This window comes from Tamandua tetradactyla, chromosome 2 (assembly GCF_023851605.1).
Source record: "Tamandua tetradactyla isolate mTamTet1 chromosome 2, mTamTet1.pri, whole genome shotgun sequence".
Classification (NCBI taxonomy): Eukaryota; Metazoa; Chordata; class Mammalia; order Pilosa; family Myrmecophagidae; genus Tamandua; species Tamandua tetradactyla.
The window spans coordinates 81,583,156-81,598,260 of record NC_135328.1 but is presented as its reverse complement, the minus strand read 5'-3'; the positions used below and the strand labels follow the sequence as shown (position 1 = coordinate 81,598,260).

At 36.1% G+C, this 15,105-nt stretch overlaps 1 protein-coding gene and 1 pseudogene across 16 annotated transcripts in view; one reads left to right on the top strand and one right to left on the bottom strand.

Annotated features, from left to right (window-relative positions):
* Positions 1-15,105, top strand: part of CCDC171 (coiled-coil domain containing 171) — a 576,357-nt gene that overhangs the window by 308,529 nt on the left and 252,723 nt on the right. The gene's annotated exons all lie outside the window — the stretch shown is intronic.
* On the bottom strand, positions 8,796-12,517 carry LOC143675093 (peptidyl-prolyl cis-trans isomerase A pseudogene; annotated as a pseudogene).

The window sequence follows — 15,105 nt, the reverse complement described above, 5'->3', positions numbered from 1 at the left end:
ATCTTATTTAGACATATACACATGGACATGTAAATAGATAGACACAATACAAATAGATGTGTGTGTGCTAAGGATTGTCTTCCGTCTAAGTTTGGAAGTAGATGGGTTTCTGGTTAAAACATTCTAGAATGTATTCATTACTCAATTAATTGTTAAAATTGTATTTCCTGTTTTTTTTTGTATGTTGTATGGTGGGGTCACATTTCATTCTTTTCCCATGCGAGTATCCCATTATTACAGCACCATTTGCTGAATTTTTTGTTTGTTTTTGTTGGTTTCTTTTGTTTGTTTTGGGAAGGGCACAGACCAGGAGTTGAACCCAGGTCTCCGCATGGCAGGCAAGAATTCTACCAATGAACTACCCTTGCACCCCCGAAAATGAAATTTCCTTTGAAAAATAAACATTTAAAAGATTTAGTAAAATATTGTCAGGTTTAGTGTAGGTATCCTTTTATCCAGTTTATTCAGAATGTTCCTAGGTGAACCGTCATTTTAGTTCATTTGTGGTTGAAATTTGGCATACCTGCTAACATAAGAACTGGAGTTGTAGTTGCAGTCCCTTTAGCAAAGTAATTTATAGTGAAATGAATTGTCTTCTATGTTGGACTTGATTGAAAACGGAACCAAATTTTTTCCTATAGAAATTATTGTCAATATTGTTTATACCATTAACTATTACCCCTGACAAATTAGCAATAATACAATAACATAATGATATACTTTTTAGTATTAAATTTAATAAGAGATTATTTTCGTTTCCAAGATAGGATAGTCTAGAATCAGAAGGTTGCATGTTTTTTCCATGGTTTATTTACTATTCAACCACTCTTTTGGTCCATTCATGTTTATATTAAGTCTAACTTATAAAACAGCCTATAGTTTTTTGTTTGCCAATAATGGGTTACAGATTGCTTAAAATCAGACCATTCTTTTTTTCCATACTTATGGAGACTTGAATGAATGAGTATACTCCATAAAAGTAGCTATTTGTTCACTGTAGGGTACCTTGTGACATTTCTGCATTTTCTACTATTGAAGTAAAAGACTCAATTTATTTTGTATTTTTTTGTTGAGGAAAGATGACATACAGTGAGGTATATAGATCTTTTTTTAAAAATGTTTTTATTGTGAAATATAGCATACATACAAAGAAATGAAAGAAAAAGCAGTGTAATTTTCAAGTACAGTTCAAAAAGTAGTTACAGAACAGATTTTGTTTTTTTGTTGTTTTTTAAACAATTTTTTATTAATTAAAAATAAATTACAAGAAAGAAACACAAACATCGTAATATATGCTCATTCCATTCTACATATATAATCGGTAATTCACAATATCATCACGTAATTGCATATTCATCATCATGATCATTTCTTAGAACATTTGCATTAATTCAGAAAAAGAAATAAAAAGACAACAGAAAAAGAAAAAAAAATTTACATACCATCCCCCTTACCCCTCCCTTTCATTGATCACTAGCATTTCAAACTAAATTTAACATTTGTTCCCTCTATTATTTATTTTTATTCCATATGTTCTACTCGTCTGTTGACAAGGTAGATAAAAGGAGCTTCAGACACAAGGTTTTCACAATCACACAGTCACACTGTGAAAGCTATATCATTATACAATTATCATCAAGAAACATGGCTACTGGAACACGGCTCTACATTTTCAGGCAGTTCCCTCCATCCTCTCCATTACATTTTGACTAACAAGGTGATATCTATTTAATGCGTAAGAATAATCTCCAGGATAACCTGTCGACTCTGGTTGGAATCTCTCAGCCATTGACACTTTATTTTGTCTCATTTCACTCTTCCCCGTTTTGGTCAAGAAGGTTTTCTCAATCCCTTGATGCTGGGTCTCAGCTCATTCTAGAGTTTTTCTCAATCCCTTGATGCTGAGTCTCAGCTCATTCTAGGATTTCTGTCCCACGTTGCCAGGAAGGTCTATACCCCTGGGAGTCATGGGAGTCATGTCCTATGTAGACAGGGGGAGGGTGGTGAGTTTGCTTGTTGTGTTGGCTGGAGAGAGAGGCCACATCTGAGCAACAAAAGAGGTTCTCTTGGGGGTGACTCTTAAACCTAATTTTAAGTAGGCTTGACCTATCCTTTGTGGGTTTAAGTTTCATGTGAACAAACCCCAAGACTGGCGGCTCAGCCTATAGCTTTGGTTGTCTGCACTGCTTGTGAGAATATCAATAATTCAACTTGGGGAGGTTAAATTTTCCCCCAAGCTCACCATTCCCTGAAGGGGACTTTGCAAATACTTTTCTGCTCACTGATCAAATCACTCTGGGATTCATCGGGGCATCAGTCTGGACAAACCAATAAATCTGATATCCTACCCAAGATTCCATGTGCTTATGTTGTTCAACCAACTATCTACATAAGTTATATTAGGAGATGCACTAGTCAAAATATAGATTTTGTACCAAATAAATGTTTTTTGATTTAGTCTCACACATAAGTTGAAATTTTAAAATATTAATTACTATCTATTTTCAGCACCCTGCAGTAATGACATTTCTTTGTTCTTCCTCATGCAAAAACATTTTTAAATTTGTACATTTAGTCATTATCATTATACCCTCTTGGCATTCCTAGATTATGCCATCTTAATCTTTATCATCTATCTTTCTTTGTGATTTCATTCATGCCCCCAGCCCTCCTCCCTCTTATCATTCTCACATTCAGCTTCATTCAGTGTTTTAACATAATTGTATTACAGTTAGGTAGTGTTGTGCTGTCCATTTCTGAGTTTTTATATTCAGTCCTGTTGCACAATCTGTATCCCTTCAGCTCCAGTTATCCAATATCTTACCCTGTTTCTATGTCCTGATGGTCTCTGTAACCAATGAAATATTCCAAGTTTATTCACTAGTCAGTTCATATGAGTGAGAGCATACAGTATTTGTCCTTTGGTTTTTGGCTAATCACACTCAGCATAATGTCCTTAAGGTCCATTCATGTTGTTACATACTTCATAACTTTATTCTGTCTTACAGTTGCATAATATTCCATCGTATATATATATACCACGGTTTGTTTAGCCACCCATCCGTTGATGGACATTTTGGCTGTTTCCATCTCCTGGTAATTGTAAATAATGTTGCTATAAACATTGGTGTGCAAATGTCCGTTTGTGTCCTTATCTCATGTCCTTTGAGTAGAGACAGCATATAGATGGGTCTTGTTTTTTAATCCATTCTGCCAGTCTATGTCTTTTGATTGGGGAGTTTAATCTATTAACAATTAGTGTTATTACTGCATGGGTAGTACTTTCTTCTACTATTTTGCCTTCTGGATTTTATATGTCATATCTAATTTTCCTTCTTTTTACGTTTATTCATAGTCTTCCTTTCTACACTCTTCTGCAGTCCTCTCACTTCTCTTTTCATATCTGTCTCTAGTGCTCCCTTTAGTGTTTCTTGCAGAGCTGATCTCTTGGTCACAAATTCTGTCAGTGATTTTTTTGTCTGAAAATGTTTTAATTTCTCCCTCATTTTTGAAGGACAATTTTGCTGGATATAGAATTCTTGGTTGGCAGTTTTTCTCTTTTAATAATTTAAATATATCACCCCACTGTCTTCTTGCCTCCATTGTTTCTGCTGAGAGATCTACACATAGTCTTAATGGGCTTCCCTTGTACATGATGGTTTGCTTTTCTCTTGATGCTTTGAAGATTCTCTCTTTCTCTTTGACCTCTGACATTCTGATTATTAAATGTCTTGGAGTATGTCTATTTGGATCTATTCTCTTTGGGGTATGCTGTACTTCTTGGATCTGTAATTTTAAGTCTTTCATAAGAGTTGGTAAATTTTCAGTGATAATTTCCTCCATTAGTTTTTCTCCTCCTTTTCCTTTCTCTTTTCCTTCTGGGACACCCGCAACACGTATATTTGTGCGCTTCATATTGTCTTTCAATTCCCTGAGTCCCTGCTCATATTTTTCCATTTTTTCCCCTATATTTTCTTTTTCTTGTCGAATTTCAGATGTTTCATCCTCCAGTTCAGAAATCCTATGTTCTGTCTCTCAAAATCTACCATTGTAGATTTCCATTGTTTTTTTCATGTCTTCTACCGTGCCTTTCATTCCCATAAGTTCTGTGATTTGTTTTTTTCAGACTTTCAATTTCTTCTTTTTGTTCATTCCTTGCCTTCTTTATATCCTCTCTCAATTCATTGGTTTGGTTTTTGATGAGGTTTTCCATGTCTGTTCGTATATTCTGAATTAAATGTTTCAGCTCCTGTATCTCATTTGGATTCTTGGTTTGTTCCTTTGACTGGGCCATATCTTCAATTTTCCTAGTGTGATTCATTATTTTTTGCTGGGCGTCTAGGCATTTAATTACCTTAAAGATTATTCTGGCGATTGCTTGCACTTCTTTTACCTAGGGTTTTCTTGCTGGATGAATTTGTTGTCTGTCTGTTCGTTGACATTCAATTCAGCTTTATCTGGACCTCTATCTTAAGTTTTATTTAACAGAGGAGAATTTTTCAGTTCTTGTTTTCTTGTTTCTTGCCCTGCTTGTATGGTACCTTTCTCCCCCCACACTTAGGAGGGTCTACTTAGGTACTATAGACCGCAGACAGATTTTCCCAGACCAAACTGGCCCCCTATCAGGTGGAAAGAGTCACCTGTGTCAGTTTTCCCTGAGGGTGAGACCCAGCAGGTTGACAGACTTTCCTGTGAAGTCTCTGGACTCTGTTTTTCTTATCCTGCCCAGTATGTGGTGCTTGTCTGCCTGCAGGTCCCATCAGCATAAGATGATACAGTACCTTTAACTTTGGCTGGGGGTGTGGTGGAGACAGAGGAGAGGTTGTAGATGGTTTTAATGGCTTCAAATTACCAAGCCCTGGTGTCTGAATTCCTTGAGAGAGGGACTCCACCTGAGTTGGGCTTCACCCCTCCCCTGGGGAAGGCACAGGCTCCAGACAAACCCTCAGACGAGTTTGTTTCTGCCTATGCTTGGGGCAGTTACAGCCTGAGGCATGTATCCAAAGGTAGTCAAGCCTTTGTAGAAACACAGCCACGAAAACCTCTGTTTCCTTCTTTTTTTTTTTCTCTTTTTCCGTCAGCCCTGCCCATTTGGTGTCGGGGCGAAAATGAGCGCCCTCGGCTTTGACCAGGTTCACCTGAGCTGGGGGCCTATTTTTAGTAGTCAGAATTTATTAATTAATTCCACAATTGGCGTTTGCTTGGGCTCAGCCCCTGCTGCTGGTAAAGTCTCTTTCCTTTCCCCTCTGGGAAGCAGCCTGTGGGGGAGGGGCACTGGCCACTGTGACTTGGGGAACTCATGGTTCTGGGGGGGCTCGCAGCCAGTCCAGCTGGTCCAGATTCGGGTACACTGTGTGTCCAGTCACTGACGTGGCCCCAGGAGCTGTTCTGTACTGTTTCTGGTTATTTAGTAGTTGTTCGGGAGGACAAACTAAAATGTGCACATTTTTAAGCTGCCATCTTGGCCCGGAAGCCTACAGAACAGATTTTGGAGTTTATTATTCCAATTTCAGATTTTTTCTTTTAGCTACTCCAAAACACTAGAGGCTAGAAGAAATATTGTTATAGTGATTCAGCAGTCGTATTCACTTATCTCTTCAAGTTTTTCTCCTTTTAAAAAATTTTCTCTTTTTAAAAAATTTGAGGGCGGGCCACGGTGGCTCAGCAGGCAAGAATGCTTGCCTGCTATGCCAGAGGACCCAGGTTCGATTCCTGGTGCCTGCCCATGTAAAAAAAAAAAATTTGATTGTTTGTGTTTTTGTTATTGATTACTAAGAATTCTTTATATATTCTAGATTCAAGACCTTTGTTCATTCTGGATTCAATTCCTTTTTGTTCTATATATGTATCATAGATATTTTTTCCCAATCTCTGGCTTAGCTTTTCTTTTTTTTAATATGTCTTTGAGAAGTTTTTAAATATTAGTCCAATTTATAAATATTTTCTCTTTTGCTTAGTTACTTTTATGTGCTAAGAAATCTTTGTAGATCCCAAGATTGTGAACCTAGTCTCTTAGTTTCCTAGTTTCTTCTAGAAATTTTATAGTTTTAGCTTTTATGTTTAGGTATATAATCTATCTCAAATTATTTTTCTTTGTGATGTTAGATAGAGGCTGAGATTCATTATACACTCTACATTTATTGTTCCCATGCCATTTGCTGAAAAATTCACTTTCTTTTATTTGTCCTTGAATTAAGAGTCCACTGTTGCAAAATCTTTTTCAGGTAGGTTTTTTTTTTTTTTTTTTTTTGCATGGATGCATGGACAGGCACCCTGAATTGAACTGGGTCTCCGGCACGGCAGGCAAGAACTCTGCCTGCTGAGCCACCATGGCCTGCCCATCAGGTGATTTTTATTGTCTAGGTTCATTGCCTTTCCAACAGTTGTTTTTTATTACCTAATTTTTCTTCTAATTAGAGTTTTTTTCCCTAGTCAAAACTTGTTTTCTAAACTCTTCAGTGCAATTTATTTCATGACTTGAAATTTTTATTTATTGAATATAGGCAGTTCACTTTAAATGCTTATCCAATGCCGACTATGATTTACTTTACTTACTATCTTTCCCCTAATACTGCTACCTTAATTTTTCCCCCTGAATTTTGTTCAAGTTAAATTTTGTCTCTCACCCATTTCATGCCAAAGCTCTTGACCTGCTAAGGGCTTATAAAAATGCATTCTCAATACTTAGATTTCAGGGATTGAAGGGGCTCAGTGTTCTGTTACTGTGAACTTTGTTTTGTGGTTTGGAAATTTAGGGAGTGCATGAGGCTCCTAATATAACTATTCTATTTCTGTTATAGGAATTTTAGCTGTATCTAGGTTAACTGTATCAAGCTTCACAAATGACACTATTCAAATACCTCCATATATATTCTGGTCCTTGCAGGCATTCTTAGCTCATCAATTTTTGGTTAATCTAATCTGGCCTAGAACAGTCTAGATTTGGGGAGAACTACCAGTTATGTACTTTAACAAAAGAAGAGTTCCATGACTTCATATCAGTTAGCCTAAAATAGTTAGTGCTATATTACTGTTTATTTTTCTTTATTGTTTGTGATATTGAGGGAAAGACCAATATCTAGCACAGTAATATAATGATAGAGATGCTTGATATGATGACTGCATTTTGCCCAATTCTTTCTGCATAGTTCTAGTGAAAGCTTTTTTTCCTCCAAACCTTTCTAATAACTTGATAATCAAGATTTAATCATAGTACTCCCTAAAGCCCATTCCTCAGGAAATAAGCACATTTTTTCCATTATAAACTTAAGTCTGGGAAGATTAAACTAACTTCACTTTCTGTTTTCAGGATCAAGTTTCCTCATAAGGCCCCATTAATTTCCAAGCTAGTTGTTGCTATTGTATTTTTCTTTGTGACTTTTTTACATTTGAATGCTTCTTTTCACTACCTATGAAGCAAAGACTAGGTGACCTCATGTTTTTGAGGTAAAATTTCAAAAAACTTCAAGAAAATCAATAAAACTTAGTAAATCCTCAACTTTTGCCAAATGAGATTAGTCTTCTTGGTGGATTGAAGGTATAAAAATTTATCCAGTAAGCTGCTATTGAGAAGCTGCAATGACCAGGAACTTAAAAAGACATTAAAAAGATATTTTTAAAACTAATATTTCAGTTTCATGTAGTTTACTACTTGTAATATTTCTATTAGTGTTTCAACAATTTACATTTAATTTATGTACAGTAAAAGGCACTCTTAGTGGTTTACAGTTGTATAAGTTTTAACATATGCACAAACTCATAACTCTGTCACCACGATCAAGATATGGAAAAGTTTCAGCATCTTCCACCAAGTTTTCTTACGTTGTCCCTTTGGAGTCAACCCTTCCCCTTCCCCTTCCCCTCACCTCCTGGGAACCACAGATCTGTTGTCTATCCGTATGATTTTGCCTTTTCCAGAATGTCATTTAAATGGAATCATACTGTATGCAGACTTTGGGACCTGTTATTTCACTTAGCAAAATACATGTGAGATTTGTCTATATATTAATAATTCATTCCTTTGTATTGCTGAATAATATTCCATTGTATGGATATATCAGTTTATTTATCCAAATAGTTGTTGATGTACATTTGGATTTTTTTTTGTTTGTTTTTTGGTGGTTATTATTAAAACTGTCTTCAGCATTCATGGGTAGATTTTTGTGTGATCATAAGTTTTCATTTCTCTAGAGTAAATACCTAGGAAACTGCTAGGTCATATGGTAAGTATATATTTAACTTTATAAGAAACTATCAAATTGTTTTGCACAGTGGCTCTATCATTTTGTTTTCTCACCTATGATGTACAAGAGATCCAGTTGCTCTGCATATCTGCAGCGTGTGGTTTTTCATTGTTTTAAAAAAATCATTTTATTAGCTATGTAGTAGTATCTCATTGTTATAATGACTAATAATGTTGAAAATTTTTTCATGTGCTTATTTGCCACCCCATGTATGTTCTTTGGTAAATGATTTGTTCAGATCTTTTGCCCATTCTTCAATTGATTTTGTTTTATTGTTGAGTCTTGAGTGTCCTTTGTCAGAAAAGTGATTTACAAATATTTTCTCCCATTCTCTTATTTGTGTTGGTTTAAGTTTTTATTTCACAATCATAAACTTAACTCTGCAGTACAGTTAGACTTGGAAGGGATGATAATGTAGCACCCAAAGAACTGCAGTGAAGGCACAAAGCTGATAGAATACTGGAAGCAGACCAGGGGAGGTGGGGTACTCTCCTGAGCTACAGAAGGAATGGTCTGGTGTTTAAGAGAAAACACAAAACAAATTTATTAGGCTTATCCACAGTCAGCAATAGTGATCTTCTAGTTGGTCTTGTCATTCCTAGAGCCAGAGTACTCCATGGCTTCTACAATATCCATACCCTCATTCACCTTGCAAAGACCACGTGTTTACCATCTAACCACCCAGCCTTAGCTGTACAGATGAAAAACTGGAAACCCTTTGTATTGGGTCCGGCATTGGCTATGGACAAGATGCCAGGACCTGTATGCTTTAGGATGAAGAAGTTTTCATCATCAAACTTCTCCCCCTAGATGGACTTGCCACCAGTGCTATTATGGCATGTGAAATCATCACCCTGGCAGATAAACACAGGAATAATTCTGTGAAGGCAGGAACCCTTATAACAAAATCCTTTCTCCCCAGTGCTCAGAGCACAAAGATTTTCTGCTATCTTTGAAACTCTGCAAACAGCTGGAATGAGATACAGCCCAAAGGCTCGCTGTAGATGGAAATGTTGAAGAACATAGTGGGCTGTGGGCAGTAAATGCTTCTCCCATTCTCTTAATAGTATTTTTGCAGTGCTAAAGATTTTAATTTTGATACAATCCAATTTGTTAATGTTTTATTTAATATATTTTGCTTTTTGTACTTTATCTAAGACTCTTTGCTTAGTGTGAGCCCATTGAGATTTTCTCTTTTTGTTTTCTTCTAGAAGTTTTTATAGTTTTAAGTTTTACATTTAGGTCTATGTTCCTTATGAGTTATTATTTGTATAAGGTATGAAGTATGGGTTGAAGTTAATTTTTCCAGTACCATTTGTTGTAAAGGCTATCTTTTCTCTTTTGACTTACCTTTGCAGTTTGTCAAAAATCAGTGCACTGTATTTGTATGTCTATTTATAAACTTTCTCTTTTGTTCCATTTATCTGTGTTCTATGCTTTTTCAGTACTAAACTGATTTGATTACTGTAGCCTCATAGTAAGTCTTGAAATCAGGTAGTGTGAATCCTACAACTTTGTTCTTTTTCTATCTGTGTTTTGAACTCACTTCTATTCTAAATCTGCAGGAAGGCCTAGCAGTTCATCTTCTGAAGCAGGAGAACCACTCATCACAGATGCTATTGTTTTGGGGAAAGTGCTTGCTGAGAATTTTCTAAGGAGAGTTTGTAATACCTTAGATTCTGACCCATGGGATTGCAAATTGAAACCATCATTTTCTGTATACCTAAAAGAACATTAGTATTATATGTTGGCATATTTTCCATATTATTTATGTATATTTTTGAATTTTCATAAAATATAATTGAATATACAGCAACTATTCATTTTGTTTTTATATTTGGTAAATTGCTGTTATAACACATATTACACGTACAAATTTTATTTCAGGAAATTTTCTAATGTTTTTTTGCTTGCGAAAGATGACATATATACAAAAAAGCAATAAATGTCTAAGTACATTTTAACAAGTAGTTATAGAACAGATTTTAAGGTTTGATATGGATTACAGTTCCGTGATTTTTCATTTTTTCTTCTAGCTGCTCCAAGATACTGGAGACCAGAAATATCAATGTAATGATTCAGCAGTCACACTCATTTGTTAAATCCTATCTTCTCTGTTATACTTCTCCTTCTCTTTCAATAACATATATACATAAGAGCAATAAATTTCAAAGTACAACAGTTAATTGTAGAACAGATTTCAGAGTTTGGTATGGGTATTGATTCTACAATTTTAGGTCTTTATTTCTAGCTACTCTAAGATATGGGAGGCTAAAAGAAATATTAGTATAATGAGTCAGCACTCATACTTATTTGTTAAACCCAACCTTCTCTCTATAACTTCACCATCACCTTTGATCTTTCTCCCACTGTTTAAGGGTATTTGGGCTATTCCCATCATAACTTTTTCATGTTGGAAGGGATTGTCGATAATATGGGATGGGGGATGGAACTAGTTGATGTTCTGGAAGGACTGGCCTCTCTGCATTTCAGGACTTATCTGGTCCCAGGACCCATCTGGAGGTTGTAGGTTTTGGAGAGTTACCCTAGTGCATGGAACTTTATAGAATCTTATATAATGCCCTAAGTATTCTTTATTATTGGCAGAAATGGTTTTGGTTGGGGTTTGGCAAATTATGATAGGTAGCAATGTCTAACTGAAGCATGCATAAGAGTGACCTCTAGTGTAGTATCTCAACTCTGTTTGAACTCTCTCAGCCACTGATACCTTATTTGTTACACTTCTTTTCCCCCTTTTGCTCAGAATCACATTGTTAATCCCATGGTGCCAGGGCCAGGATCACACTGCCAAGAAGATAATTATCCCTGGATGTCATGTCCCACGTAGGGGGAGGGCAATGGTTCACTTGCAGAGTTGGGCTTAGAGAGAAAAAGGCCACATTTGAGCAACAAAAGAGGTCCTTCTGAGGTGACTCTTAGTTATATATATAGGTAGGCTAAGCTTCTCTACTACATACATTAGCTTCACAAGAGCAAACCTCAGGATAAAGGGCTTGGGTGTCCCTAATGTTTGGCACAGTATCGGGGTTTCCTCTGTGGTAAAGTTTAATAGTCCCATAATTTTTCTCCCATCCCTCAAGGGACTTTGCCAATACTTTTTGATTATCTGCTTAATATGCTCTGGGTTATATCCAGGCATTACATTAAGCTATATAGCATTAAAGGCTCTCATTCTTATTCTGGGCTCCCTGTGTTTGGATTGTTTAACTGACCTATCCAGACAAGTTGAGTTAGATTATGCACTACAGAAAACCTAGGTTCTGGGTGTCATAAAACTTTCTTCCTTTGGTCTCAAAGAGTAGATGAAGTTCTAAAATATAGGCAGTGTCTTCCTTACCTCTGTATTCTGAAATACCTTAATCCCACCCGATCAGCTTCATTCTTATCTCTAAATATCAGGTTATACATATATATAAAAACCTCTCAAAATCCAGAAATAATAATTGCCATTCTGGGCTAAATGTGACTCCTGTAAGAACTTACAATCTAGGCCCTAGTTTTCTTATAAGTATTTTCTAAATGAGATCATACAATATTTGTTTTTTTTGTTTCTGGCTAATTTTGCCTCACCAAATGTGCCACAGGTTCATTTACATCTTCATTCACTTTTGCAACAGCGCTGTGCCTCACAACTTCATTTCCCTTTTCGATTTTATGTTTACTTCATTGTTTGCCAATTACTTCTCAGTCACTGCATCTTTTAGCCACCTCTATCTACTGGACCTCATGCATAATGTCCAAAGTCAATTGTCCATCAACACTTTCAATTTTAGATAATTTCATTGTTCCCAAGAGAATGATAGCCAATAAACACACCCTCATCAATTATAGAAAATCCAAACTTCCCCCTAACTCTTGTCCCTCCCCCCATTATGTGTCCGTGGTATTGCTGTGGTACTGTTGATGTTTTCCTGTTAAACATAGCCCAGGGTATGCAATAGCATTTTCCCCTCTATACCTTGACATTATACACTCTTTGTACAAGATTGATACCTTTGCAATAGTTCATAAAAGAACTTATTTGTAATGATAGCATTAATTGGTGGGACACATGAGTCTGTACAACCGCTTTCAATAATATTCACCTTCAATTTCATAAGATTATTTATAGACCCACTAGAGAACTGCCTTCACTTCTATTTCCTTAGAATTAAGTCCAACCTAATTAGCAAACTATACATCCATCTCAAGCTTCTGTGTATCTCTAGGTCCCCTATATTCTATATCAGAGTCTCTGATATTACCTTTACCATGGCCATAAAAGTGGAATCTTTCAGTATCTGTCCTTTTGCTCTGGCTTATTTCACTTAGCATTATGTCCTCAAAGCTCATACATTTTGTCATGCAGTCAGAACATCATTTTGATTTACTGCTGCGTAATATTCTGTCGTAAGTATATACCACATTTTGTTAATCCACTCGTCTGTTGATGTGCACTTGGGTTGTTTCCATCTTTTATCAATTGTGAATAGTGCTGCTATGAACATTAGTGTGCAGATCTGTTTGTGTCATTGCTTTCAGCTCTTCTGGATATATTCCGAGTAGTGGTATTGCTGTGCCATAGGACAACTTAATATTTAGTTTCCTGAGGAACCACCAGACAGTCTTCCTTGGCAGCTGTACTTATACGTTCCCACCAGCAGTGCATAAGTGCCCCAATTTCTCCACATCTTTTCCAATGTAGGATTGTACTATATGTAGTTTCCTCTTTGTTTAATAGCAGCCATTCTTATAGTTGTGAGGTGATATCTCATTGTAGTCTTGATCTACATTTCCCTTATAGCTAATGAGAATGAGCATGTCTTCATGTGCTTTTGAGCCATTTGTATTTGCTCTTCAGAAAAATGTCTATTCATATCTTTGGCACACTTTAAAATTCGGTTGTTTGTTCTTTTATTGTATGATTTCTTTATGTATGCAGGATATCAAACCTTTAACCAATGTATGATTTCCACATATTTTCTCCTATTGAGTTGGCTGCTTCTTCACCTTTTTTTAAATAAATATTTTTATTAACAAAACAAAACAACATGCAAACATGAACATTCTTAACATATGAACACTCCATGCTTGGTGTACAATCAATGACTCATAATATCATCACATAGTTGTATATTCATCACCTTGATCACTTCTTAGAACACTTGCATCACTCCAGAAAAAGAAATAAAAAGAAAAACTCATACATACCATACCCCTTACCCCTCCCTCTCATTGACCACTAGTATTTCCATCTACCCAACTTACTTTAACCTTTGTTCCCCCTATTTTTTTCCACTACACTTTACCACTCCCTTTCATTGATCACTAGTATTTCAATCTACTCAATTTATTTTAACATTTGTTCCCCCTATTATTTATTTATTTTTATCCATATTTTCTACACATCTGTCCATACCGTAGATAAAAGGAGCATCAGACACAAGGTTTTCACAATCACATAGTCACATTGCAAAATATTGTACTTTATTATACAATTATCTTCAAGAAACATGGCTACTGGAACACAGCTCTACAGTTTCAGGCATTTCCCTCTAGCCACTCTAACACACCTTAAACTAAAAAAGGGATATCTGTATAATGTGTAAGAATAACCTCCAAGATAACCTCTTGACTCTGAAATCTCTTAGCCACTTACACTTTATTTTGTCTCATTTCTCTCCTCCCCTTTTTGGTCAAGAAGGCTTTCTTAATCCCTTAATATTGAGTCCCATCTCACTGTAGGATTTCTGTCCCACATTGCCAGGGAGGTTTACAACCCTGGGAGTCATATCCCATGTAAAGAGGGGGAAGGCAGTGAGTTTGCTAGCCATGTTTCCTGAGAGAGAGAGAGGCTGCATCTCAGCAACAAAAGAGGTTCTCTGGGGGGTGATTCTTAGGCCTAATTTTAAGTAGGCTTGTCCTCTTGTTTGCATGGATAAAGTTTCATATGAACAAACCTCACGATTGAGGGCTCGACCTATTGATTTGTTTGTACCCATTGCTTACAAGAATATCAAGAATTCACCAAATGAAGAAGGTGAATTCTCCCTTCTCTCCCCATTTGCCCCAAGAGGCTTTGCAAATACTTCTTTATTCATAGTTCAAATCACTCTGGGATTTATTGGGGCATCACATAACCTGGACAAACTTCAAAATCTCATGCCCTATTCAATATGTTCCATATATTTATGGTGTTCAATTAAACTCTCCATATAAGTTAAATTAGGAAATGTGCCAGTCAAAACAAATTTTTTGCCAAATAAAAATTTCTCTCTTTAGTCTTATGCAGAAGTTGAAGTTTTAAAATATGAATGACCATCTATTTTCAGCACCCTGCAATATTGACATTCCTTTGTTCTTTCTCATGCAGAAACATTTTTTTAATTTGTGCATTTAGTCACTATCATTTTATACTCAAGGCATTCCTAGATTATACCATCTCAGTATTTATCGTCTGTCTTTCCTTTTGGTTTCACGTGTCCCCAGCTCTCCTCTCTCTATCCTTCTCATATTCAGTTTCATTTGCTGTACTTACATTATTGTGCTGCAATCAGGTAATACTGTGCTATCCATTTCTGAATTTTTAGTCAGCCCTGTTGCACAATCTGTATCTCTTCAGCTGCAATTACACAATCGTTACCATATTTCTGTCTCCTTATGGTCTCTGTTTATAGTTGAAATTCTCCAAGTTCATTCATTAACATTAGTTCATATCAGTGAGACTGTACAGTATTTGCCCTTTTGTTTCTGTCTAATCTCACTCAGCATAATTTCCTCAAATGCCATCCACATTGTTACATGCTTCGTGACTTTATTCTCTCTTGCAGCTATATCATATTCCATTGTATGTATATACTAG